The sequence below is a fragment of the Cebus imitator genome, unplaced genomic scaffold (genome assembly GCF_001604975.1).
Source record: "Cebus imitator isolate Cc_AM_T3 unplaced genomic scaffold, Cebus_imitator-1.0 Scaffold60, whole genome shotgun sequence".
Taxonomy (NCBI): Eukaryota; Metazoa; Chordata; class Mammalia; order Primates; family Cebidae; genus Cebus; species Cebus imitator.
In genome coordinates, this window is record NW_016107375.1 from 2,239,935 (window position 1) to 2,255,269 (window position 15,335).

Consider the following 15,335-nt stretch of genomic DNA (forward strand, 5'->3'; position numbering starts at 1 on the left):
AAAAAAAAAAAAAAAAGAAATTACCAAATGCTAATCAACAAATTACTCAAATCTCTTCCCCTGCCACTTTAATAGCTCTTGAAAGGGCAACTTCAGTGGTCTTGTCAAACAGCTAAGTCACCTGATGGCCTAGTAGAGGGCTTGAAAGTTTGAGTCACTGCTGTTCAGTACTCTTTCCTCTTGACGTCCTGACCCTCAACCTCTGCAAAACGATGAATAGTGCAGAGTAGGTCATAAGTCTTGTTTTTTTCCCTTTGGTAGAAATGGGATCTTGCTATGTTGCCCAGGCTGATCTCGAACTCCTGGGCTGAAGACCCTCTCACCCTGGCTTCCCAAAGAATTTCATGCCTTTCAAAGTGAAGTATAATGAAGTATAATTTTCTTGTGGGCCAGGCATGGTGGCTCACACTTGTAATCCCAGCACTTTGGGAGGCTGAGATGGGCGAATTGCTTGGGCTCAGGAGTTTGAGACCAGCCTTTGCAATATAGCGAGACCTACTCTCTACAAATTATAAGGAAATTACTGGGCATGGTGGTGCATGCCTGTGGTCTCAGCTACTCAGGAGGTTGAGGTGGGAAGATCGCTTGAGCCCGGGTGGTTGAGGCTGCTGTGAGTTGTGAGCAACACACTGCACTCCAGCCTGAATGACAGAGCAAGAACCTGTCTCAAAAAAAATTTTTTTGGGTGCATTTTCTGTTTTGCAGTTACCTTCTAAAGAGCATAAATAATTGTACAGTCCCAGATTGAACATGTGTTGGAAACACAGGCAGCCATTTGGAAGTTTTCTTTTTAATTACACTTTAAAAATATTTATTTATAGAGATGGAGTCTTACTATGTTGCCCAGGCTGATATCAAACTCACAGTCTCAAGAGATCCTCCTGCCTCAGCCTCCCAAAGTGCTGGGATTTCAGACATGAGCCACTACACCCAGTCTAATTATGCTTTTTAAAAAATTTTTTGAGTGTATTTATTTTCTTTTGCTATAACACATTACCAGAAACTTAGTGGCTTAAAATAACATACATTTATTATCTGTTCTGTAGGTCCCAAGTCAGATACAGTCTAATTGGGCTAAAATCATGGCATAGGCAAGGCTTCGTTCCCTCTTGGAGATTCGGGAGGACAACCTGTTTCCCTACCTTTCCCAAGTGGTAGAGGCCATTGCCCGCACTCCTAGGCTCTTGCTGTCTTCAAAGCCAGTAATGCCTGGTTCTCACATTGCTCACTCTGGTTTTCTTCCATAGCCACCTCTCCCTCTGACTCTTCTGCCTCCCTCTTCTACTTTTCATTTTTGTGAATATATTGGGTGCACTCTGATAATCCTGGATACTCTCCCTATTTTAAGGTCAGCTGATTGGCAATCTCAATTGCCATCTGTAGCCTTAATTTCCATTTGCCAAATAACCTAACACATTCACAGGTTCTGGGGATTAGGATGTGGACATCTTTTGGGGGAGATGAAATTATTCTGTCCAGGCCAGGCGCAGTGGCTCACACCTGTAATCCCAGCACTTTGGGAAGCTGAGGTGGGCCAATCACGTGAAGTCAGGAGTTCAAGACCATCCTGGCCAACATGGTGAAACCGCATCTCTACTAAAAATACAAAAATTAGGCAGGCATGGTGGCCTGTGCCTGTAATCCCAGCTACTCAGGAGACTGAGGCAGGAGAATCACTTGAATGCGGGAGGTGGAGGTTGCAGTGAGCTGAGATTGTGCCATTGCAGTCCAGCCTGGGCAATGAAAGTGAAACTTATTCTGTCAACCATGTGAAATAATGTAATATTTAATAATAAGAACAGTTGCAAGGAGTAGGGAGTTAGTTACTATATATCCGTTACCCAGCTTTCTTTAATGTTAACATTTTGTATAACCATAGCACATTTGTCGAAACTAGGTAATAAACATTGCTACAATGCTGTTAACTAAACTCTAAACTTTATTTAGCTTTAATTAGTCCCTATTATTGCCTTTTTCAATTCCAGGATGCAATTCAGGGTAGCCTATTGCATTTAGTGGGAGGATTTCATAGCTTTCCTGTTGCTGTTCCTGAACCACTAGACACTGAAGTTGTCAAGTCAGTCACAGTTATCATGATACCTTTTTTTTTTTTTTTTTGAGACAGAGTCTTGCTCTGTTGCCTGGGCTGGAGGGCAGTGGTGTGATCATGGCTTACTGGAACCTTCGCCTTCCAGGTTCTCCTGCCTCAGCCTCCTGAGTAGCTGGGACTGCAGGTGTGCACCACCACAACTAGCTAATTTTTATTTTTTTGTATTTTTAGTAGAGACAGGGTTTCATCATGTTGGCCAGGCTGGTCTTGAACTTCTCAGGTGATCTGGCTGCTTTGGCCCCCCAAAGTGCTAGGATTACAGACATGAGCCACCGTGCCCAGCCCTGAGTCTCTCTTTTTGCTATAATTTTAAAATAAAATTGTACATGCACTTCATATTCCTTGCAGAAAAATTAAAAAACATAGGGAAAAACTAATTTTAATCACACACGATCTTGTTACCCAAAGTTGCAATATTGTTAACATTATTTGTCTTTTTTCCCCCAGCACATATACATAGCTTTACAAATATATTACATAAAAATACACAAATATAATTACAATTATAGTACATAATTATATATTATAAATATATTAAAGTGGCAAAACCCACAATTTTTTGCACCAACCTAATATAATTTACTTATAAAAATTTGATATTATGTATGTTTCCACTCAATGTATCATTGAAATGTTTTCAAATAAATATGCATCCATAGCATTCTTTACAATAGTTGCATGATAGTGCCCATGGTTAGGTAGTTTTATTTATTTATTTATTTTTTGAGGTGGAGTTTCACTCTTGTTGCCGAGGCTGGAGTGCAATGGCATGATCTCAGCTCACCGCAACCTCTGCCTTCCAGGTTCAAGTAATTTTCCTGCGTAGCTGGGATTACAGGCATGCACCACCATGCCCAGCTAATTTTGTGTTTTTAGTAGAGATGGGCTTTCTTCATATTGGTCAGGCTGGTCTCGAACGCCTGACCTCAGGTGATCCGCCCGCCTCAGCCTCCCAAAGTCCTGGGATTACAGGTGTGAGCCAGCTCGCCCGGCCAGTTTTCTTTCTTTCTTTTTCTTTTTTTGAACAGTGTCTCGCTCTGTCTCCCAGTCTGGAGTGCCCTGGCGAAACCATGGATCACTACAGCTTCAACCTCCTCGGCTCAAGCGATTTTCCCACCTCAGCCTCCTGAGTAGCTGGGACTGAGGGTGCGCATCACCACTCCCAGCTAATTTTTGTAGAAACAGTGTATCGCTGTGTTGCTCAGGTGGGTCCGTCCGAACTCCTGGGCTCAAGTGATCCTCCCACCTCGACCTCCCAAAGTAATGGGATTACGGGCATGAACCACCTCACCCAGCCGACTTTGGGTTTTAATGTTTTCCTGTCACAATTCTGCGAGCTCAGTGAATTTACTGGCAGTCTATCCTGGAAAAGAATATCTAATATTTGTATAGTACTTTATAGAATACACTGGCACATATTGACTATAGAGTGGGAATAACAGTGCTTTCTGTTCCGAAGGGTCATTTTGAGAAATAAGATAACAGTGCACAGCAAAAAGAAAACAATCCATAATGTGAATTGTTAATTATTACTATGGTAATGTCAATATTTCTGAAAGGGCAGAATCATCATCAGTTTTTTAGATGAGAAAACTGGCTGGGAGAGGTGAAGTAGTTGCTCAAAGACGTCAATGCAGCTCATTTGTCCTCAAATTCTATATTTTTGGCACTATCTCATATTGATACCCTTTCCTGTGGGACCTGTCCTTTCCGACATTATTGCAGGCAGGGCTAGGCCTGCCAGCCGCCTCCATCAAAAATTATTTTCCTGTTTCTCAATTCTCCAGAATCCCAGGCGAAATTGCTTGACTTTGGGATGGTTACAGCTGCAGTTAACAGGGGCCTTAATAAGAGTTAGCCGCCAGAACAAAGGGTGCAGCGTGAGCGAGGCCTCTAGCGCCTGGAAGGCAAGGTTTTTACGCTTCTCTCTTTTTTTTATTTTTTTGAGAGGGAATCTAGCTCAGTCGCCAGGTTGGAGTGCAGTGCGCGATCTCGGCTCACTGCAACCTCCGCCTCCCACGTTCAAGTGATTCTCCTGCCTGAGCCTCCTGAGTAGCTGGGATTACAGGCACGCGCCGCTACGCCCAGCCAATTCCCTCCTCCCCCCACCCCCTTCCTTGAGACGGAGTCAGGCTGGAGTGCAGTGGCGTGATCTTGGCTCACTGCAACTGCCACTTCCTCCCGGGTTCAAGTTATTCTCCTGTTTCAGGCTCCCGAATAGCTGGGACTACAGGCGCTCTCCAGCATGCCTGGCTAATTTTGTATTTTTAGTAGAGACCCGGTTTCGCCATGTTGGTCAGGCTGGTCTCGAGCTCCTGACCTCAGGTGAGCTACCCGCCTCGGCCGGGATTAGAGGCGTGAGCCACCGCGCCCGGTTTGAATTTTTAGTAGAGGCGGGGTTTCACCCTGTTGGCCAGGATGGTCTGGATCTACTGACCTCGTGATCCGCCCATCTCGGCATCCCGAAGTCCTGGGATTCCAGGAAATGAGCCACCGCGCCGGGCGGTTTTTGCGCTTCTCAATTTCGCCACGTGGCTTTGCGGAGGCCCAGAAGGCGCTAGGAGGGCGGAGGCAGGAGTAACACCCACAGGGACTGCATTTCCCAGAGGTCCCCGCGCGCCGCATGCCACGTGACTGCCTGGCTGGCGCGCGCGCGCGCCCGGCGGTTCGGTCCCTAGCAGCGTTCTCGGTCGCTTCCCTCTGGACTGGCAGTCTCCCGGCCTCCGCAACTACGCGGCCCCGGCTGGAGCCGAACCAGAGCCAAGCTGCAGGCCGAGTCGGGGCCGGAACCGTACCCGCAGAGACGTGGAAACAAGGAGGCCCGAGCCGGCGTGCGCCACCCGGGGCTGCGGCGGCGACCGCGACTTCTCCTGACCCCTCTGCCACCCGCCTGTCCGCGGGTCCGTGGATCTGGAGCAGATCGCCCCAGCCGGCTGAGACAGGTGGGCTGTGGCGCCGCCCCCCGCAGCGCGGCCCGGCCCAAAAGCCCGGCCGCCCCCGGCCTCCAGTCAAAGCGGGTCCGGGGCCACCCTCCGCTCCCCGGCCAGCGCCCGAAGGCGAGGGGCAGCGCCGCGGGGCGGCGGCGAAAGGACCTTCCCTTTCCTGCCCGTGGGCGCCTGGGCCACCCCGTAGGGGCTGTGCTGAGAGCGGAGGGACCTCTGTCCCAGTCCGCTTTGGGAGTTGTGGGGATACCGAAGGCCATGTCAGTGCTTCCGGAGATGGGGCGGTGTTGGTCTGACAAATGGGCGTGTGATGGGCAGGGTGAGCAATAGTTGTTGGCTTTTTCTTTCTTTTTTTTACATTCATATTTTATTGAGAGATAATTCACATATCAGGAAACTAACCCTTTAAAAGTACAACTCAGTGGTTTTTAGTATATTCACGGGGTTGAGCAGCCATCACCACCGTTAATTCCAGAGCATTTTTATAGCCCCCCCAAAGAGATTATCAGCCACTCCTCCTTCCTCTCTCCCCGACACTGCTACTATCGATCTACTTTCAGTCTCCGTGGATTTGCCTGAGCAATTGTGTTTTGACTGAAAAGTGAACGGGTGGGTGTTTGTGAACTGAGGGGCAGTAGTGGGGTTTGAGGGTATTGGGTGATAGCGCTGATTGGATAAAGCTGTTCTCTACTGAACAGGGGTAGAGAAGTGATGGGATAATTGTAATCAGGCCAGCAAAGGGGATACCCGGGATAGACTGATGAGGGGGCACAGATGGAGTGAGATCCTTTGAAAGAGTAGAGGGGAAGTTGGATAGAGGGGTGTGTAGAGCGAGGGTGATGTGTTGAAAGATGAAAACCTGGAGGTTGGAGGCGGTAGAGAGGAATGTAGCTTCGAACTCAGGTGCTTAGGCTGATGTGTTGAGGGGTCAAGGGAAGAACGAGGTGGAAGGGAAGAGAATCTATAGGGCTGAGTGAATGGTTATTGCAGAGGATGAAATTTATGAATATATGGATTTCTTGAGTGATTATCCTGCTTTGAAGTTTTATTTTAGATAATCCTCTCAGCTACTCAGAGGTAGACCGGATGAGTATGAATATTCCCATTCTGTAAATGAAGAACTCGGCTTTTAGAGGTTAGGTGTCTGGCTTAAGCTCATAAAGTGACTACATAAGGCAAAATGAGTTGGAATAATTGATGAAACTATCAGTCGCAAATGGATTAAATGGCAGAGAATTGAGTTGGAGCAATGTTAATAGGAAGGAGATTCAACTATTAAGAAGTCTGTGTTGTTACGACATATAGGTCAAGGAGTTTTTGTTTTTGCACCTTTTAACCATAGAAAAGTTCACACAGTGAAATAATACAGTGTACTCCCATTTAGCCATTACCCAGCTTCACCAATTAACTCATGCCAATTTAGTTTCATGTTTATCCCTATCCATTCCTATCCCCACTCACAATTATTTTAAAGCACATCATAGGCGTTCATTTTGATCTGTAAATATTTCAATATACATCTGTAGAAAATTGAATTGCTTTTTTTTTTTTTTTTTGGCGGGGGAGGCAGAGTCTCACTCTGTCGTTCAGGCTGGAGTGCCGCGGCACGATCAGGGTTCACTGCAACCTCTGCCCCCCAGGTTCAAGCAATTCTCCTGCCTCAGCCTCCCAAGTAGCTGGGATTACAGGTGGGTGCTAATTTTTTACATGGCCAGCTAATTTTTTATATTTTTAATAGAGATGGGGCCTCATCCTGTTGCCCAGGCTGGTCACGAATTCCTGACCTCAGACATTCTTCCCACCTCAGCTTCCCAAAGTGCTGGGATTACAGGGGTGAGCCACTGTCCCTGACCTGCTCTGTCTTTTTAATAGACCCAAAATACCATTATCACACATAAAAATTAATAGTAAATTATTAATGTCTAGAAAGACTTAGTGTACTTTAAAAAATGGGTGGTATCCATTTGATACAAGGAGGATAAACAGTGCAAGCACTTTTATGTTTGACTCTGAAAAATATGGCGTAATTATCTGCTGATTTTCCATTAGAGCCTGCTGTCCTGAGTGTTCCATTTTTTTAAATTAATATGGCTCATTCTTCTACAAAAAGTTTGTAGAATTGTCACTTTGACTGGCTTTTTAATGAATGGAGTTTTGTGAGGGCAGGAGAGAAACAGAAGTGAAATATGTTACAACATGTACAAATGGCTCTTATATTGCTCCAAATATTTGGGCAATTTGGTTTTGCTTTTCTTTTCTAATTTCACATATTGTTAGAAGTTGTTCAATGTTATATATCAGTATTCTATGATTGCTGTAACATGTTGCCATAAATTTAGTGGCTTAAAACAATGCTTTTATTATTTTATAGTTCTGTAGGTTAGAGGTCAAAATGGGTCTCACTGATTGTCAACAAGGCCATGTTCTTTTCTGGAGGTTTCTAGGGGATCATCTATGCCTCTTTGAGCTTCTAGAGACCGCCACTTTCCTTGGCTTGTGGCACACTCCCTCTGTCTTCAAAACCACGAATGTTGCATCTCTCTGATCATACTTCCATTTTTAAGTCTCTGACCACAGGTGGGAAAGGTTCTCTGCTTTTAAGGACCTGTGTAATTAGATCAGGCCCACTTGGCTAATTCAGGATAATCCCCCTTCTTGTGGTTCTTAATTTAATACACCTGCAAAGTCCCTTTTCCCAATAATCACAGCTTCTATAGATTAGGATGTGGACATCTTCGGAGGCTATTATTCTGACTACCACAATGTGTTTTGGAATATTTTGCTGAGCCTTAAGAAAGTAGGTGATTTCTTTTGCTGCTGAACATGCAACGAGAGGCCCATCTTTCACTTAGGATTGTAGATAATGGGAATGGTTAGATCTAGAGAGGACTGTTCATTTTTCTTTTTAGTGACTGCAAACAAAGATATGGGAAATACCTGTGACACTTGTAGTATAGGCTTTGGTAAAATGAGGCCTTTAAAAGTGATTAAGTATAAAAGCAATACAGCTCCACGTAAAGTTTTTCTATATTTTGTTTTGGTCTCTTTTTCATATTCATTGCTTAAAACGTATTAGGTACTTGTAATCAGAGGGCTAACCTGATACTTGACACAGGACACCCGGGGGGCAATGATTGTTCCCATGCCCAGGGTGAGACGGCAGGGACTCGCTGTCCCAATGGGAGAAAAAGACACCGCCATTTCAGCAACAAGAGAGGACTCCTAATGAAAGTGAGAGAACATTTTCAGGCAGAATGAACTACTGTGAGATTTGGACTTGAAACCAGCTCCTTCTCAAGTTCTTCAGTGACTCAGCTGGGCATGGTAGAGTGCTGTGGGCCTAACAGAGCAGAGTGATAAGATGACCATTGCTGCTTTTCCTTTCTCGGGACAGAGAGAAGACTAATTTTAGAGGTGGAAAGGATTTCCGGAAGTCCTCCAGTTTGGTATCCTGTTTCCTGGTGGGGTTTCACTTTCCTACTTAGGTGTCAAAGTCTTGATTGTCTCTAGGTGTGAAGGTTCTGGCTTTCTGGTGGTGGTGCATCACTTATCAGGAAATGTGATGGGACTTCTGAAGTATCTGCTCTTGCCTTTAAGCATTTTTTTTTTTCTAGTAAGGTTTTTAGCAGAGCTTAATGCTTTGAACTTTGCTTATAAACAGTTTGTAAGTTATCCTCAAATTATTTCTAGACAAAATGAACTAGTGGGGCTGGAAACAACTTTACATATAGGTCTTATTTGCTGAAAGTTTTTGCTTTTTTCATTTCTTTAAGGAAGTTTGATTAGTGATTTTTGATATCTTCTCTGATTTTTATCACATTCTTTAAGAATGCAGATACCAAGAGTGGCTGAAACTTTCCAATAAGGACATTGGAATAATTATTTTTAAAAAGATTATCTTTTTAAAAATTGTTCAGTCTTTTGGGCATTTAAAACCTTTTGTCCGTCATATGAACGATGATAAATTTCTTTGTTAGGTTGAGTCAGTCACTCAATCTTGACAATTCTTCCTTCAGAATATGCCATGCAACCCTCCACCCAGAATACTTTGAAAGCCCTGCCTGTATCAGTTAGGATTAGGTTTGGCTACAAATAAGAGAGACCTGAAAAATAATAGCTTAAACATATGACTAGTTTGTTTCTTTTGTAGAAGAATTCCAGAGGTGGACAATTAAAAGCTGGTTTGGCAGTTATGCTGTCATCAGGAACCCAGCCTCTTTGCATTTTCTTACACTGTTAACCCTAAAGTATGGCCCTTGATTTCTGGGTAGAAGATGGTTGCTGGAGTTAGAGCTAAAATTTCCATGTTCCAGACATAGAGGAAGGGATAAAGAAGTGACTGTCCACTTTTAGAGCCTTAAATGTATCTTAGTTGAACAGGAATATGCCTCGCCAGAAAATTGGAGTTCTCTGACTAAAAGGAAGGGAGAACTGGAGATTGGGTAGGCAATTAGTATTTTTCACTATTTTTCTTCTTCTTTTTCTTTTTTTGTTTTGAGACAGAGTCTGGCTCTGTTGCCCAGGCTGGAGTGCAATGGTGTGATCTCGGCTCACTGCAACCTCTGCCTCCCAGGTTCAAGTGATTCTCTTGCCTCAGCCTCCTGAGTAGCTAGGATGATAGGCATGTACCACCATGCCTGGCCAGTTTTTGTATTTTTTTTTAGTTTGCTCAGGCTGGTCTTAATCTCCTGACCTCAGGTGATCCACCTGCCTCGGCTTCCCAAAGTGCTGGGATTACACATGGGAGCAACTGCGCCCAGCCTCTGCTATTCTTTATAATTAGTTTCTCTGTCTGGACCCAGACTAACCTACATACTTTTAAAATCTCTAGGTTTCAATCCTAGTTCTGTCATTTATTTGCTTTGGCATGTTACTCAACCTTTTTGACCTTCAGTTTTCTCATTCGTTATATGGGACTAATATATGCTTTATATATTTGTTAGAGAATTAAATGAAAATACCTCTACGTATCTAGCAATATTATACTGTAACTATTAGTTGTTTTTCATTCTCTTCCTTTAGGTTTCTTGGCTTGGATATCTGAATGAGTGGTATAAAAAGATGAGAATTGGAGATGGACAAGAGGAAGGATATATATATATGTATTCCGTACTGAGCATGTGGAGTTTGAGGTGCCCTTGGGACACCAGATGGTGACAGATGTTAGGCAATTAGATAAATGGGTCTGGCACTCAAAAGACAGTTGTGACTAGACATAGATATTTTGGGATTGTCAGTGTATAGGGGTAGAGGTCATCAATCTGGAAGTCTTAGGGAGGATGTATGCAATTGTACGGTTACTAGGTGCAGAGTAAGAAGGCATGTCTTTTGTGTGAGTCTCTGTGTAAAGCATCAAGCGTCAGATTACTTTCCGGCCTCTTATTATTTTTATTTTTGTGGGTTAGGGAGTGGAAAGTTTAATAGAAGAAAGGAGAGAGGAGAGCAGCTCCTTGAGAAAGAGAGAGACATCCAAAAAAGGGGGGAGGCCACGGACCAAAGCAGATTTTATGTGGAGAGGTGGTGTCTGATTTACATAGGGCTCACAGATTGGTTCAGTCAGGTATGGCATCTACAGAGTGTGCAGGGAAGGCTGGTTGCCTCAACCTAATCTTATGTAAATGGGTTTTCCAGTTGATTGGTACCATCCTGTCTGCTCCTTTACGGTACATGTGGCTGACAGAGAAGGGAAGATGGAGCCACCATTTTGAAAATGTCTAGTTCTTAGTTCCTGCTGGCAGTCACCAGTGCAAGCTCCCAGCTTGCAGGCTGCTCTTTGTTAGAAAATGATTTGGGGCTGCTTTTCATTAAAAAGAAAGCCTTACTGAGGACTCCCATGCCCTTGCTATCTGCCTATTTCTTTGTTAACTCCTGTATCATCATTCCTCACCCTGGAGTGGCAAACCTAACTCCTGTTAGGGTATGTTGAGTGACAACTCTTTCTGACTACTTCTGGCTGAAAAGGGGAATAGCAGCTGGGCCTCCTCCTGCGGTTGATCTAAGGGTCCTTGGAAGAGAGGCATGTCCTTGTGTGATTCTGCCTGTAGCATTGTTTGGAGTTTGATTCTGTCAGCCATTCTCATGGGTTGTAACACTGGTTTGCCTCCACCAGATGTTGCTAAAATGTTAATATAAAAGTAACATTCCTTTTAGGATAAGTGGCATTGGATTTGGGTAGCTGGAGTAACTTTAGTGTTAACCTTCGCTAGATCTTTCTTGCTGTTATTAATCCCTTCATGAATTCCACAGAAAATTTCTTTCCTTTATAACCTTCTTTGCATAGCCAGGGTGTGACATATTACCAAACCCAATAAGAAGTTCTAGTAAACTCGGTGATAGTAAAACTTTCATGCTTCCTTTTTGTTGGTAATTATCCCTGCTATAAGGATAATAATTAAGCAAAATATTACAGCAATGAAAAGTCTCTGTCCAGTATTTCAGTTAGGAGGTGCTACCATGTTTAACCCTACTGTGAATAGTAGAATAAATATAGCAATTCTCACAAGTGTGGTGTAGTAGATCCTTTCCATCTAAAATTTTACTTGCCAGGGTATCCAGAGTTTTACGTTACCCATCCCTTTTTGTTTCTTCCAAGCTTTAAGAGATCACCACTTGATTCACAGGAATAAGCAGGGTTAGTCTAAAATGCAGACACAAAGCTGAAAAACAATGTGACTAGGATTTAATGACAAATGTATGACAAGCTTTGGAACATAATTTCTTTCTCTAGCCCTCATTTTTGGTAAAAACAAATTATGATAGGACTGTGTTGTTCATAGAATAAACTTTAGTCTTATACTTGACCTGGTTACTTGCATAAAATGCAGCAAGAATAATTATTTCTTTTACTCTGTTGCCCAGGCTAGAGTGCAGTGGCGTGATCTCGGCTCACTGCAACCTCTGCCCCCCAGGTCCAAGCAATTCTTCTGCCTCAGCCTCTCGAGGAGCTGGGATTCCAGGTGCCTGCCACCTTGCCTGGCTAATTTTTTTGTATTTTTAGTAGAGATGGGGCTTCACCATCTTGGCCAGGCTGATCTTAAACTCTTAACCTCATGACCTACCTGCCTCTTCTTCTCAAAGTGCTGGGATTACAGGTGTGAGCCACCGCACCCTGCCAAGAGTAATTATTTCTACATAGGTTTTTTGGATTGGCTTTGATGGAACTCTATTCCACAAGGAATCTCAGATAAGACCTCTTAAAGCTGAGCCCAGCCATGGGTTTGTATCCTCACATACCTGTGAGTGTGGTGATCCTTTTCTGTTAAGGTCCCAAGATAAACTTGGAGGTCTTGGACCTGTTAGAAAGTGATGTTCTTTACTGACCACAGCTTAGGAACCCTGTGCAGGGACTGTGTAGACAGGTATGAGGCCAGTTCTTCCCATGGGGCTTTTATCGACTCTGCAAGTTGAGATTGATTCCTTAAAGGGAAGGATACCCTTCCAGTCAAAGCCTTGGTAAAATTACCAGTTTTTCCAATTGTGTCCTGTTGAAAAAGAAAAATGGATTCTTATTGCACTGTTGGGAACAACTATGTTGCCATAAGTTAAGAGTTCTCACAGATTAGAGGAACCAGGCAGAGAGAAACAAACATGCTCCAAAGTTTGTTCACAGGAGTATACCTTACTCACTTATTAAAGGCTGTAAGTAGTTCAAAACCCATTTCCTTGACCCTGAAAAACAAACCAAGGATCAGCAGTATTCCAAGCAAAAGTAAAAAAGATTTATTTAGCTTTCTGAGTGCAGTCTATTTAGTCAACTCTTGTTTTGCTTGGTTTTTGTGAACATTTCAGTTCTTCATGAGTCCTGTACGTTCTTTCCCTATTCCCATGTTACAATATTCAAAGCTGTTAAAACCTGCATTTGAGAACACCTGTTAAAAGTCCTTAATATAGCTTGATTATAAACCATCATTTGAGAAGGAACAAAGCAAGACAACAATTGTCTGCAAATGACAAAATGTCCAGGGTAGTTACAGTTAAGAATATGACTGAAAGCTTAGTTAACCTTAATTGTTATTGATACCACATACTTAGACATTAGAATTTTAGAAATCCCATACAATTTTGGGTACATATATTAGTAGTATTCACCAAAAACTATAACTTAAAGAAGATTGGACAATTTCTCATTTTGGCAATTCTCATATGGCTAAACATGTCAGATAATCCTGTTTACCTCTTCTCTGGATGTTTCAGAGGCCCCCTGAACAATGCAGAAAGCCAGGCATCAGGAAAGACAATTTTGAAACTTGAAGCTTGATTTTGGGATTCCTGTTAAATGTTAGAGGTTTAAAACACTTGATGTTATGAAATAGAATTCCAAACTGCCATTAATTATTTTGCCAAAATGATGACTCAAAAGGCAAAAATCTTTCATTTGCCTTTACTATTACGTGTAAATCCTGTTTAAAGCCAATTTTACTCTTGTATCAGTTTATTAAAGTTGTGAACAACCTTTTGATAAAATCTCATAGAAAATTCCATCTAATCTTAACCAATGATCACGGGGTGAAACTCTTTACAACCCTTTATGCTAAAGGGCAGATTAATGTCTTAAGACAACCTTGCTGTGCTCTTCTTTCAGAGCTTAATTTATGAAAATACCATATAATACCTTCTTCAATTTAGTTAATATTTACACATTTTGCAAGATTAATTTTTTTAGTCTTTCTATAACTTGCTTAAATGTCTACTTCTGTGTTATTAAATTTGAGATAATCCCTTATCCCTGGGCAAAATTTATATTTCCATGCTTTCTTATAATCTTTTACTAAAAAACACATTTCACTGTTTTTATAAGCCTTGCATGTAAAACTGTAGAGATCTCAAATACATGTTGCATTGTTAACTCTTAGCAACTTTTACTTTTGGTGAAAAACCTGGTAAGTCATTTTAATTATGTACCAGGTGTGGAGCCTGGGACCCAGACAGAAGTTGGGCTTATGGGGTCCTGTAGGCCATAATGGCAGGATACAGAGTTCACACCCCCTCCATTAAAGGGCCCTTGCCCAACTATTATGTAGTTTTCCTTGAGATCAATTTTTTAGGAAGCCAATCAAGTCACACAAGTCTAGGAAGTTGAAGGAAAATCACAGGCAGAGGAATAGAGCCACTTGGATGAGTGTGACTAGCCCCAATGACTTAATTCTTCTGGTTCCATGGCTGGAGGTCATACCTGCAACTGTGGGCAGCACTTTCAACAAGGTGCTAGGGACCCGGGAAACACGGAGGGGGAAAAAAGCAGGGGGGATGCCCCCACTGTCTTCCTCTTCAGCATGGATCACACCAAAAGGAAGGAAACTGAAGGGACATCTTTTTCTCACTTCTCTTTTTAAATGGGTACCATCTTCATCCTGCACTCTCCTGGAGTGCTTTCTGAAGCATAAGTACTCCTTTGATCCTGAAACTTTAAAGAAAAAGCAGTTCACCTTACTTTGCATAAGGGCATGGCCTTTTTACCAGACTTTTGCAAGCATTGCAAAGTCAACCTAGCCCTTTTAGCAATCATATTGAGCAGACACAAAGGGAATATTTCCCTCAAATTAGAGAAGCAACTTCCGGGGGAATCATCTGAGGCAGCTATTCGGTTTCCAGTCCCCCTTATTTAGGGCCATCTCCAACCATACTACCAGCTCTGTGCCTAAGTGTTTACCCTTAGAGAATAGTTCCAGTTAACTTCCAAACTTAAAATTCCTTTGCTAATTAAGTATCACTCTAATTGGAGGTGGAATATGTGCCTTAAAAAATGTAGGAATCGAATGGCCATTTTCCTGCTGATAAGACAGTATTGAGACTAAAATTTGGCTTTGGAGGATATTTTACCTTTAATTGTTGAAGGCAGAATTTTCCCATTTACAGGAGCATCATAAAGCCTAGTTTCTAGTAAAGAGGCCCAAAAAGGAAAGAGAATTGGGAGACTAGGGTGTTTTGGTGGAGGACCGACGGTGTGCCTCCTGGAGAGGATGCCTATTCCACTAGGTGGCACAGTTGACCTTGAGACACCACATACTCTCTAGATCAAGGGCAGAGAGACACCTGGAAAATGACATGTGCTCTCCAGACCAAGGGCAGAAAGAGAGGGAGAGATGCTCACTCTTAGGGGGGTGAGGGGCTCTGTTCTTAGAAAATCACAAAGACGCCTTCCCTTGAGCTATATGCCTGGTTACTATGGCATTCCCTGATCTTGTCAAACAAGATTACATCCTCGAACTGTAAAAATACCTGCACATTTCATACACAGAGAAGGTAAGAGATATGATAGTCGTGAACAGGAAAGGAGAAAATTA

General features: G+C 42.9%; 1 protein-coding gene across 6 annotated transcripts in view; it reads left to right on the forward strand.

The window, feature by feature from the left end:
- The first annotated feature begins 4,644 nt into the window (after positions 1-4,644).
- Positions 4,645-15,335, forward strand: part of DYM (dymeclin) — a 437,637-nt gene continuing 426,946 nt past the window's right edge. For 5 of the 6 annotated variants that reach the window (XM_037738956.1, XM_017529655.2, XM_017529659.2 and 2 more), the window contains exon 1: positions 4,645-5,052. The gene's annotated coding sequence lies outside the window, so the exon portion shown is untranslated. Of the gene's footprint in view, positions 5,053-5,149; positions 5,313-15,335 lie in introns of those variants that run through there. The other variant, XM_017529656.2, reaches the window with a different exon arrangement.